Source organism: Haliotis cracherodii, unplaced genomic scaffold (genome assembly GCF_022045235.1).
Source record: "Haliotis cracherodii isolate W230 unplaced genomic scaffold, xgHalCrac1.p SCAF_41, whole genome shotgun sequence".
In the NCBI taxonomy this organism is placed as follows: Eukaryota; Metazoa; Mollusca; class Gastropoda; order Lepetellida; family Haliotidae; genus Haliotis; species Haliotis cracherodii.
In genome coordinates, this window is record NW_027266299.1 from 1,599,689 (window position 1) to 1,612,988 (window position 13,300).

Sequence of the window (13,300 nt, forward strand, 5' to 3'; positions counted from 1 at the left end):
TACAATTATTATCGAACCATGGTTTACGTATATGAGAGTTTGCAGAGGACTTAGGAATGATTCTGTCTCCAATAGCATTCAATATATCTGAAAACAGTTGTTTAGGATCAGGAACATTCCTTAAACTGTCAGATTTTAGGTTTTCAGTACATAGTGTTTAAAAAACTAAGACCAATCGGCCTTGGTAAAGTTCTACCTTGTTGAAGGTGGTTCGTCAGACGGATTTATAGTTGTAGGTATGGTTGGAAAATGGACCGACCATTCGAATTCATTTAAAATATTTGAATCTGTCAGTGAAAGGTCAAAGGCAGAGTATGTGCCAGTGGCGGGATGAAGATATGTGGTATTACCATCATTGAAGATGCATAAATCATTGTTTGAGATAAAATATTCAAGGACTTTTCCCTTATTATTTGTGTCAGTACTCCCCCCATAGGGGATTATGACCGTTTAAAGCGCCCATGATGATACAGGGCTTGGGAGTTGATCGTACAAGGTCTGAAGATCTGATTGACGGATAGTTGAGGAAGGTGGAAGACACAGTGTAACTCGGGTTCATGGATTATGCTCTGCTTCACCAGGATAGAAGAACTTCCTGTAGCCTTATCACCAGGATGGGAAAACGAGTGGTAAGAACTGTGCCGACAGATATCAAATAGATCTTTGTGTTTTAGATATGTTTCTTGAAGACAAAAAGCTGACGGTTTAAATCTTGGATTAAAAGTTGTATCTTATTAAAATTGTTCTTAAGACCTCTGCAATTCCATTGTATGATGTAATGTGGATTCATGGTGGTGGTGCTTCCACTGGAGAAATGTCAAGCGAACGTGAGGAAGCCTTTGTGGTACTCCTATCGGGTTCATGTGGAGATGGGGGCGGTCGGCTAGCCTAGTGGTTGAAGCGTTCGCTCTTCACGCCGAAGACCCGGGTTCTATTCCCGACATATGTACATTGAGTGAAGCCCATTTCTGGTGTCCCCCGCCGTGATATTGCTTGAATATTGCTAAAAGTGGCGTAAAACCATACTCACTAACTATGTCTTTTGTTCAAGACCCATGCTGGAAAGATATATTGAAAGCTTGGAACAACTCTTGTAAAATGAATATTATTATTGTTGATAATATAAAAAGAAATTTTGTCCCAACCATTATGGCTCAACTACAACTTCAAGCAAGCAACATACTGCATAAAGCAATGGGCTAATTGTAGAATTTACTCAATTAAACATATATGCAATGAACACTGATGTCATTTGAAGAACTGAAACTAAAAATAGAGGTACAATATCAGACTATAGATATGTAATCTTCAATACACCAGAATCATGGAAAACAACAATCAAGAAAACTAGAAAAATAATTTTACAAAACTTGTATATAAACAGTTGCTTAGGTGATCTGATGCAGCCTGTAAAAGGCGCTAAAATCTTTTATGATAAATTAATATCAAATAAAAATAATCTTGTGATAAATGGTAATAAACTTTTCAATGTGTTTTTAATTAAAAAACGATATTTGCTGTTTATAGATATAAACTGAAGGATGTAAAACTTTTAGATTTTCAAAACAGATTTCTACATGGAATTATCTACACAAAGAAGGAACTATTAACACTGAATCTTGTGGATGACGGTGTTTGTAGCTTTTGTAATGCTGTCTATGAGGACGTCAGCTATGTCTTTGGGAATGTGATGAAGCTTAACAATTTTGGAATGATCTCGAATTTGGCTTAACAATTATCTTTCACAGAAAATTAAATTGAAAAAATATCTTATTTAGTCTAATACTTTAACCAATCATGAAGTTTTATTGGGAAAAAGGCATGTTCATGTAAGTGGAATTAAAGGAACCAACCCGAAATTAGATATACTTTTAAGACTATTTAAAACATATATTCAAATGTATTGCTATAAAAATGGATGACAAATATAACTTGGTCACCTTTATTCTCAGCATTTGATTCATAGCTTTCTGTTGATACATGATGTGTTTGACTCTGATTGTGTGTTGCAACTGATAGAACAACTGAGAGGACAATGTTTGTTTCCATCCCTTTAATTTTATAAAGAGTTTATTGTGCCATTCTTTGCAATACGAAATATGTCTTTGATTGAATACTGCAATAATCTACAACTCTGGGAACAATAAAAAAAGTTTTAAAAAAATATTCAGGTGGATAACTAACTAGCCCGTGCATGCGTTTGTAATGGGTGCAACTGGTGGGGCTGGATGCGCTCACCTTTCGCGGAAACCTTGCTCAGGGACTAGGAACCTTACATAAGCCCAAATTTTGTCTAAATCGGCCATCACGAAAGTCAATCTATGAGAATATCTTCAGTCTTTGACAAAAATTTATTTGAAGTCCTAAAACTGCCCTGGGTAGACTTAAGACACAATTTTGAGAAAGAAAGATGGCCGAGGTTCGTCTCATGCATCGCCTTGGGTTTAAATTCAGCGGGCATTCTGAAACTGCTTCAACCCGCTAGACATGCACAATAACGAACAACTTTTTGAAAGTATAGATTTCTTTGGCCAACCATTTTTTTTCATCGTTGATTTTATTAGTGATGAACTTGCAAACCAAACTCAGCGTTCCCACAGTCTTGTTCGAGTTCTGATATTACATCAGTTTGTTGCCACTGGGGCTTTTCACTAGGTGCTCAGTCGTTTTGTGTCAGCAAAGCATCAGCCGGCAGCTGTAGAACTACTCTGTAGACTGTCGCTCGCTTCATCACATTCCCGACAGGCCAAAGGTCACTTGACGTGAAACGTGCCTTCGATGCTATTGCCGGTAAGTAATAAACCAAAACTGACATTTGAGCATTAATAAAACAGTCTGATTATACATATTCATGATAAGGATACATACAATGTTTTACCCGATGGCTGAGATTTCCTTTAAAAAAAAATGCAGAACTGGTTTAAAATAATTAATAATGCTTCAGGCTGTTGACAAATATATTGTCTGCCGCAAATACAATGTTGCAGGATCTTTTAAAACTGACACTCATTATTATTCTCAGGATGTTTCCTACATTATATGCAGAATACAGATGATTTTAACCAATCATTCATATCATCAAGCATTGTTCATAACACAGATTGCGACCCCAACTTTATTATTACTAACTGTGTGGCCAAGTTGCCTGAATCATGCCATTATGCCCGCATTTTCAGTGAGAGTAAACAATGTGATAATTTGGAAAATGATAAATATTTGAGGGTTAACCATAAGAGACCTTCTGTCAACCTGGATGCCCAGAAAGTGACAGACAATTACATTCAATATAGACTGATTTCACTTATATTAATAGCGTTTATTGATTTCCCAGGGTAATGGATAAAGAATTCATCTTTGGTCATAGAATATCTGGTACTGTTTGATATATCTATGTAGAGAAAATATATATGTATTGGCAAATCAGTGAACACTTCCCTGAACATTTGTTTATGATATTAGCCTCGATAGTCAATGTTGATTCAAGTCCAAAACATCTAAAAAGACAGACTAATTACTGTTAATATGAACACATGTGATAACTATAGTACCAAGTTTCTTGTCAATTTGTTTTCTTATTTAGAAATTGAGGGTAAAGTAGGTCACTTGCCTTAGTTGTCCTTTATGAACTAAAGTTTGAAAATATATCAAAACAATTTTCACATATATATACTCTTCAAAATAAGAAATTTGACACTGACTTTCAAAATGTAATATAATGCCATTTTTCAAAATAGGACACAGAAACAATAATTGAAACACTGTTTGAAGATCAATGTACACAATGTTCAAAATATTAATCGTGTCACCTAGACAGACACACCTACACGATACAGTTAAAGTCACAGGAGTACAGAAAATGTCAGTATCGGTTGTGCCCACCACGTGCATCCATCACCGCTTGACACCGACGAACCATAGATGCAATCAAGTTGTCAATAACACGCTGTTGGATGTGCTGCCATTCATGCTGAAGTGCATCAAGAAGCGCTGGAAGTGTTTGGGGAGGTGGATTCCTTCTGCAAACGCGTTGATCCAACTCGTCCCTCAGATGCTCAATCGGGGACAAATCTGGTGACCGGGCTGGCCAAGGTAATGTCTGGATGTTGTTGTGTTGTAAGAAGTCCTAACAAACACGTGCACTATGCGGCCGAGCGTTGTCCTGCTGGAACTGTCCGCCATAAACGTTGACGTGATGAAGAACGTAAGGCTGTAGGATCAAGTCTCTGTAACGCACACCTGTCAATGCACCTGCCACATGCACGAGAGGCGTCCTACCACCGTGATGAATTCCGGCCCATACCATGACACTCCCGCCGCCAAATGGGACAACCTGCTGCACACAGTAGGGGACGTAACGCTCACCCCGACGTCTGTAGACACGTGCGCACCCATCAGCGCGTTTGAGTAGGAAACGGGACTCGTCAGTAAACAGTACATTTCTCCATATTGCACGTGCCCATCTAACCCTCTGTTGGCACCAAAGCAGACGGTCCGCCAGATGACGTGGGGTCAATACATGAGGTCGAACAGGTCTTAGTGAAATAAGTCCAGCCTCCCTCAGTCTGTTGCGTACCGTTTGATCTGATATTCTGCGTACCCCAGGGATCTGTATGGTTGTAGACGTGGCTGTGGTAGTGCGGTCTCGGAGGTGTCGCAGCCGGATGTATCGATCTTGTGCTTGGGTTGTCACCCTTGGTCTTCCTGACCTTGGTCTGTCGTCAACTCTGTTGGTGTTGTTGTTGTATCGGGTCCACAGTGCGGAGATTGTCTGTCTGGATACGCCAAAGTGCCTGGCCACTTCTTGCTGAGTTGCTCCAGCTTGTAATCTCCCAATGGCGTTGTTCCGTTGAGCTGCATTTAGTCCTGGTATTCTGTCACCGCCTCTACTACCGTTATAAGGACTGTGTGAACAGCCGTCGATGTGGATTTTTATACCCATTCAGCAGGGGGGCCTGCATACCTAAATGCAGGATCCTGTGCTGCACGTTTTTCACAGGCGTTTGCGTTTGGATGAAGCTGTATAATTGATCCCCAAACGCTACGTTTATGTGCTTTGCATGTGTTTTCGCGAATTATAGACACATCATCTTTCTGTTTGACTTATTTGGTTCTCATTTAATGTCAATCGTTTATATATTTGGCAAAAAGTGTTTTTTACATCTATGTCAAGTTTCTTTTTTCTTCATGCTAGGTGACTCTGGATTCTGAAGACATCCTACCACAATATCGGCAATATCAAACAGAAACAGATGTAATTATTTATCTGCAGAACACGCGTCTCATAGAACAAATATTTTGAAGAGACGCTTTCCTTGTTAATCTTCTGGATTGAGAACCGATCCAACCAGAGCATGAAAATATGTTGTTTCCTGTGCAATTTTAGGAATTTTGAAACAGGATATAGTAATTTATCATGTAGATGAGTTGGCAGTTCAGGATCCAGATCAGCAACAGCAGTAGTTTCAGAGAAATGATGGCTTTGGAAAGAGAGACCACATGGCAAAGAGCTACTTTTGTTATTGAGTGAGTGAGTGAGTTAAAATTTAACGTCGCATCGGCATTATTTCAACCATACAGCAACGAGTAATTTATGCAAAGTAATATCTAAGAACAATTTATAACATATTTGAGCATAACATATTTAAAAACAATTTATTAAACATATTTGGGCATAACAATATCACATATACAGTTTTAAAACACGGGATATAGACCACCAGTAACTAAAGCTAGGCCACCTCGCTGGGGATCATGGGGACTTACAGTACCTCTGCTTCCTGCATGATACCCCAGCAGGATTCACGTCATTACTTTAGCCACTTGTCGTTGTGCACAATGCTAGCGAATATAAAAAGATACGCAGCAATGAGTCGGCTTAAAACACTGGTTGATGACAGTTACATCGATTTTGATCATCACATCACACCAAATTTAAAAACAGAAGCAATAAATATTCATATACATATTTAAAATTTATTACACAGACCAATTTCGTTCAAATAGCTGATGATAAGATGCCCGCTGACACTGGAAAAGAGATCTTTCAGATTTATGCTTTGATAATGTGAATCCCTTGCGATTGCAAAGTTCACATAGTTAAGCAATATATGCGATGATGAATTTTTTTAGATTGGTTTTGATGCTTGATATAAGGCCAAAGCTGTGAAGATAACTTTAACTAGAATCTGGTATTCTTGAGGGGACTGTTTTGGATGCACAAGCAATTTTGCCACCATCCTTGGACCCGTCTATAAAAAATGACGCGAGGTTTATATTGTGTTCGCAATTGGTTGTACGATTGTTGATAAACCAAAGGATTTATTTCAGATTTTTTTAGTTGGGTTCGAGTAAGGTCAACCTCTGGCTTCACCATCTTGCCAGGGAGGAAAATATAGAAGACGGTGGGGTGATATAATATTAAGGTCTATTTTAGCTGCAGTGATGTGTGAATCGGATTTGATAGATTTCGAAACAGGTTTTCACAACACAATTGTATGCGGGATTTTGTTTATTTGAGTGCAATTTAGGTATGTATTACAGTGAAAGCATAATGTGGCACTGTTTCACATACAAACCGTTCAGGGGAGAGGTCCTAAAAGCTCCAAGACAGATTCTTAGGCCTTGATGGTGTATAGTGTCCATTTTTTTCTAAAATGCTTTTGCAGGCTCCACCATAGACAATGGAACCATAGTCTTGTTTGGAGCGTATTGACGATCTGTACAAGTGAAGGAGGGTTGTCTGATCCCCTCCCCACTCGGAATTTGAAACGACTTTTAACGAGTCGAGAGCCTTCAGGCACTTTGCCCTTAGATATTTGAGTGAGTAAGTGAGTGAGTTTAAACTTAAAGTCGCATCGGCAATATTTCAGCCATATCGTGACTTTCAAAGGCTATATTTATATGATAAATACATGTACACTACAAAAACCTGTCAATAACGGACAGTTATATAACTAGACTTATCACTGATTATGGTTTAAAACTAGCATGGAAACATAAAAATACATTACAAGACAGAACAATAAATTATAAAAAAGAGCTATAGATCGCCAGCAACTGAAGGTAGATCGCCATACCAGGGACCGTGGGGACTTACAGTACTTTAGCTTCCTGCATGAACCCTAGCATGATTTACATCATGGTTTTCAGGTGTAGATCTGGGGTAGAATAGGTCTTCAGCAACCCATGCTTGCCGTAAAAGGCGACTATGCTTGTCGTAAAAGGCGACTAACGGGGTCGGGTGGTCATGCTCGCTGACTTGGTTGATGCAGGTCATCGATCGAAATTGCGTGGATCGATGCTCATGATATCAATCACTGGATTGTCTGGTCCAGACTCGATTAGTTTACAGACCGCCGTCATATAGCTGTAATATTGCTGAGTGCGGCATAAAAAAATAAGAGCGCGAGAGAGATATCTGACAACACAATGGAGATTGTTAAGCGGTTTGTCGTTCTCATTGGTTTATTTCGAAGGTCAATGAAAGGCAAACTCTCTGTTCAAGAAGATCTCATACAATTGACATTTCAACCCAAAGAGGCAGCTCTGATACAGCACCAATGCATATTTAGGGACAGGTGCTTGACAAACGTCACATACTACAGAATCGTGTAGTCAGGGGTTGGGAGAGGACATGCAGTAATATATAGAGACCCAAGTGAATAACACTTGGTCAGGCACAAAGAAGTGTTGTAAACTACCACTACACCTGTAATAAGTCTTGCAAACCTTTGTAAACTTTACACTGCCTGTCCTGAGTACAGTGCTATGTGACATTTGAAGGAAAGTGTTCACTGTATAGAAAAGTAAACACATACACTGAACCGATATTCCTGGTCCTACTTATATAGGAAATAAGTTAATGTCAAAGGTTCATGGCAATAATGTAAATAATACTTTTACATTCATTCCTGTTGATGAGTGATTTTTGTGTGAACTTATAGGTGAAACATTTCTCAGTAGACCATTTATAAAATGATATGCCGAGAATAGATCATACACAATACACATTATTTGATACAATGTCATTTAAAAATGTTTCAACATATCAAAACTTATCAATTTATCCTTAGTCCAAAGGTATCAAATGATATCTATATCTGCTGTAGAAATAGACAATTTCTGAAAACTAAAACATATTTGAGGCCATCTTGGATGTAGGCGCTGCATACCAGATTCAAATTATATAAAGCATCGTTGCAATTGATCCTGAAAAGGATACTGTGATAAATTGAATGAACTGACCAAATAATTATGATAAATGAGTATAGACTAAAGTCATTAGAGATTTCAACCATGTCGGTGGCCATCTTGGACTTTCATCACCACCAGGGGGTGATGCATACTAGGTTTGAATTTTATACAGGATTGTTGTGATTACTCCAAAATACATTACAATGATAATTTGTATAAATTGGCCAGATAACTATGATGTGTTGAGTATATATTGATACCATTAGAGAGTTCAGCCATGTTGGCGGCCACCTTGGATTTTCTGAGATGATCCATATCCAAAAATGTTCGGAATGGTTCAATGTATAAGTGTGCCAAGTTGGTTGCTTTTAGCCCAAAGAGCACAAATTTAGCCTTAACCTCTCCACTAGTAGGTTTGTAATGAGATTGTTGGTCACTAAATACCAAACAAGTCGATTATTTATCATGCCTTCCAATAATGTTCCTTAAGATTATTCTGGTAAGTGTTTCAGGAGTTGATAATAAATGTATCGAAGGTTGTGTGGAGTTCATGAATAGAGAAAAGTTCATTATAATCCTCCCCGTTATCTGATTAAAAATCAATAGTTTTTCTTTTTTTCTGTAGTTTATGGTCATAGTTGAGGAAAAATGTTTAGCCAAAGTTTCACCAAGTTTGTTTGCAATATCAGATTTTTCAGTTAGTAGTACATCCCCATTTTGGAGATGGTGGATGCTTGATTTGGAACCCTTACCTTTAATTTTCTGAATCATGTTCCAAACTTTAGACATGGGCGTACGTGAATTGATTTTTGCGACATAAGTTTGCCACGACTGGTGCTTATTTTGCTTAGGACTACGTTGTGTTGTATCATTTAACATTTTGAAATCATTTACATTATGTACAATAGGATGGCGACGGAAATAGTTTTCAGCCTGATTCCGTGCCTTCCCTGCTTGCTTGCAGTCATTGTGAAACCATGGTTTATGGATGTGTGGATTTGATGAAGACTTCAGAATACATTTATCAGCAATTTTGTGAAGTTCAGAGAAGATTTGGATAGGATCAGTAGTGTTGATAAACAAATCAGGTGTTAATTTGTTGGAGGACAGTAATTCAAACAAAGGACGATTTGCGTTCATAAAGTTCCATCGTGATGACGGCTGAACATCAGAAGGGTTAACCGTTTTCAGAATGTTTGGAAAGTGGTTATTTCCACAGAGGTCATCGTGGACGGACCACACAAATTCGTTCAACGGATCAGAGTCTGTATGTACATGTACCGGGATGTAACTATATTTTGGAGTTAAAAGACATAGAGCATTGTTGGAAATAAAATCTTCTAGACTCCTCCCCTTAGGACTGGTATTAGCACAACCTCACAGTGGATTGTGTCCACTCAAATCACCCATTATCAGACATGGCTTCGAAAACTGGTCATATAGTGCTTGAACATCATTTTGCTGAATAGATAAAGATGAAGGAATAGATAGAGAACGCAAAGTAAAAACAATGTAAAAACAATGTGTAATGTTATATGGATAGCAACAGCTTGGAGGGGAGTTGCGAGATGCACAGGTCTGTTGATGATACCTTGCCACACTAACACTGAAGAACCTTCAGTGGCCTTAACACCTGGAGGTGAAAAGGAAAACATACAGCTGATGGTTTAAAATCTTGTAATAAGAGTTGGAGATTATTATTATGTTGGAGTCCTCTGCAATTCCATTGCATGAGTTGACTTGAACAGCTCATGGCGGCTCAAATGGGGATCTTGAGCGGGAGGAACATCCACTCCCATGAACTGGCTGTGTAGGAGTGACGTCCATCTCCAGAGGCTCAAATGGATTATGAACCTCAACAGAAGTTAGAACCTCCAAGTTTTCGTGGTTCTGACTTTTCTCCTCATTTGCTTTATAGCTGTTTTCGATAAATGGGCTTGGCCCTGAAATGTTTCTATTTCCTTTATAGGGATGTTCAATAGTTTTGCTATGCCTGAAGGGCGTCATCAATGATAATTGGATCATTCAGTCTGGCATTGTATGGAGACTGTAGTTACTTGAAGTTACCGGTGAAGAAGAGATGGCAGCTGAATAGCTTTTAGAAGAAGGTGTTTGTGGAGGAATTGTAAACTTTTTAGCTTCAGTGTATGAAATGTTAGTAGTGAGCTTGAGTTTCAATATTTGGGTTTCAAGATCAAAAGCAGGAAATGATTTTGATGAGGACAAGTGCTCCGTGTTGCAGTGGGCACAACGGATCTCATTTGCGCAGTCTGAACTCGCATGAGCTTCACTGCAATGGAAGCACCTTGCCGTATTGGTGCACGTTTTGCCATCGTGGCCGATTTTTTTACCCTTGTAACATCAGAGTGGATTTGGAACATAGACCTCCACTCGGATGGAAAAGTAATCAGCTTTTATGAACCCTGGAAGAGTTGTCACAGAAAAAGTAAAAAGGTAGGTTTGGGTATTGATAATTTTTCTTTTTTCTGCGGTGACACCTTGAGGTTTTAATTCAGTTGCGATCTCTTCTTCTGTCATGTCTGACAGGCAGCGAGCTCGATCACGAACGATGTCCCTTGTGCACTTTGACAACAACCTGTGTGTTGACAAACTGCTGAAGGTCCAACAGATTGATGGATTGCTGTCTCCACATTCCACAAGGATTGATCCACCACAAAGACGAGTGACGTTCTTCACCTCACCACAGGCACACTGGATACCCTTGGAGATAGCAAACGGTTTAAGTTTTAAAGGACTATCATATATAGTTGAAATGACTAAGAATCTTGGCCAAGATTTTTTCATTATTGCAGATAATTCCTTATCAGATGACGATGAAAGGTGCCTTATTTTATTAGATTTCGATGAACCAGTGGTAGCGTTGTCAGCCATGATATGATAATATAGTCAACAAAAAAAGTTCCTGTGACACGAATATTTCAGTGTATTTTTCAAACAAGTAAAGTTTGGCTTTCATTGTTGTTGTATATGTATGGAATCAAGTCACAAAAATACAACTGCTACAGAAAAGCATGCATTCCATGGCAAAAGTTGACTTTTATGCAAGCCCCATGCATTTCTCTACCCAAGAACGGGTATAAAAACATGTGCGTTAACGGGATTCCATTTGCATTGTTTAGCATCGTGCTGACAACAACCACTCAGAAAAACAACAAAATTACGCAATTATTCAACATTACGAAATGCCACGTCTGTCCGAAAATGAGCGTCTGCGAGCCATTGGTATGCTTGAAGAAGGATCGAGTCAACGTGATGTTGCAAGACAATTTAACGTCCACAGAAACACCATTTTGTGTTTGTGGCAACGTTTGCAACAGACGAATGCAGTCAGAGACCATTCTCAGAGTGGCAGGCCATGCATAACCAATAATCGACAAGACAACTGGATTCGAACAAAACACCTATCAAATCTGTTTCAGCCAGCAATAGTGACTGTTAGAAGCATCCCTGGCCTTCGACCAATATCTTCACAAACCGTACGTTTGCATTCAATCTTATTCAATGTCACATGAACTTTTGTTGTTCAGTATATTTCACAAATCCGAGAAAAATTCCAGTCAGCCCTGGACGGAGTAGATCAATGGTGCAATAAAAGGGGGTTTACCCTTTGAAGTGAAAAAAATGTTGGAGTTTTATTCAAACGCAGGGGGAAAGATGCTTTGATACCCCATGTCTCCATAGAAGGCAAACAAATCAATTCGAAAAATGGTATAATTTGCCATACTGGCTTCAGAAAATGCGTGATTTCATGAAAAACACGAACATGCCATAACTTATTTACACCCACTTGGGTGTCCCACTTCTTTTGTATTAGATTTTGGTTGTAACATCTAATAACAGGGTTAATATCACTGTATGGGATAAGAAGTGGTGTCACAAATGTGTTGAGTGCTGCCTTTGCAGCAGCATCAGCCATTGTGTTACCCACTATGCCTACATGGCTGGGCAACAAACAAAAGACAATGTCGTATTGGCCAGTGGCAAGATCATTGTACAGTTCCAATATATCAAAGATGAAATGGGTGACCCAAAGACATGTTTTTAATCGCCTGAAGACAGGACAGTGAATCAGAAAATATCATTAATTGTTTGTGGATGGACTGCTGTTCAATTTATTCCAAAGCTGTGAGTTTTGCCTTATATTCGGCTGTGAATATAGAGCTGTTGCCTGGTAATCGGGAAGAGATAGTTTCAGAACCAATGACAGTGGCACTCGAGACATTGCCACCATCCTTGGATCCGTCAGTGAAAATAGAACGGTGAAATCATGATTGCTCCTTAACTGTATGTAATCCTGTTGATATTGTAATTCATTAGTTTCTATTTTTTTGTTATAAGCAAGAGTTAGGTCCACTGTCGGTCGAAACATTTGCCATGGAGGAGTTGATAAAAGTCTGTATGGAGGTACAGTATCCAGTTCCATACTGGCAGCGGTAATATGGGATTTCATCCGAATCTCAAGAGGTGGAATATGTTTGGGTTTCTTCTGTTTGGTTGGTTGGTTGGTTTGTTGTTTGTTGGTGACGGCGGTCTGTAAATAATCGAGTCTGGACCAGACAATCCAGTGATTGATATCATGAGCATCGATCAACGCAATTGGGATCGATGACATGTATCAACCAAGTCAGAGAGCCTGACCACCCGATCCCGTTAGTCGCCTTTTACGACAAGCATAGTCACCTTTTACGGCAAGCATGGGTTGCTGAAGACCTATTCTACCCCAGAGTCTTCACGAGGTTTCTTCTGAAACAGTGGTTCATATAGTTGATGTAAAACTGTTTCATAAGCAGGATTTGATAGATTTGAACGTAGTTTTGTAATATACTGAAGAGACAATTTAATACGGCGTTGGTGAAGAGTGAGTGAGTGAGTCAAAATATTAAGTCACATCGGCAATATTTCAGCCATATCGTGACTATCAATAGTTAAACATAATACATATATTGAAACATACAAAATAACTAGACGTATCACAGAAATAAATTTAAAACTAGTATGTAATCATAAAATCAATAGCACTATACATAACATTACATTATAAAAACGGGCTATAGATCGCTAGCAACTGAAGGTAGATCACCATACT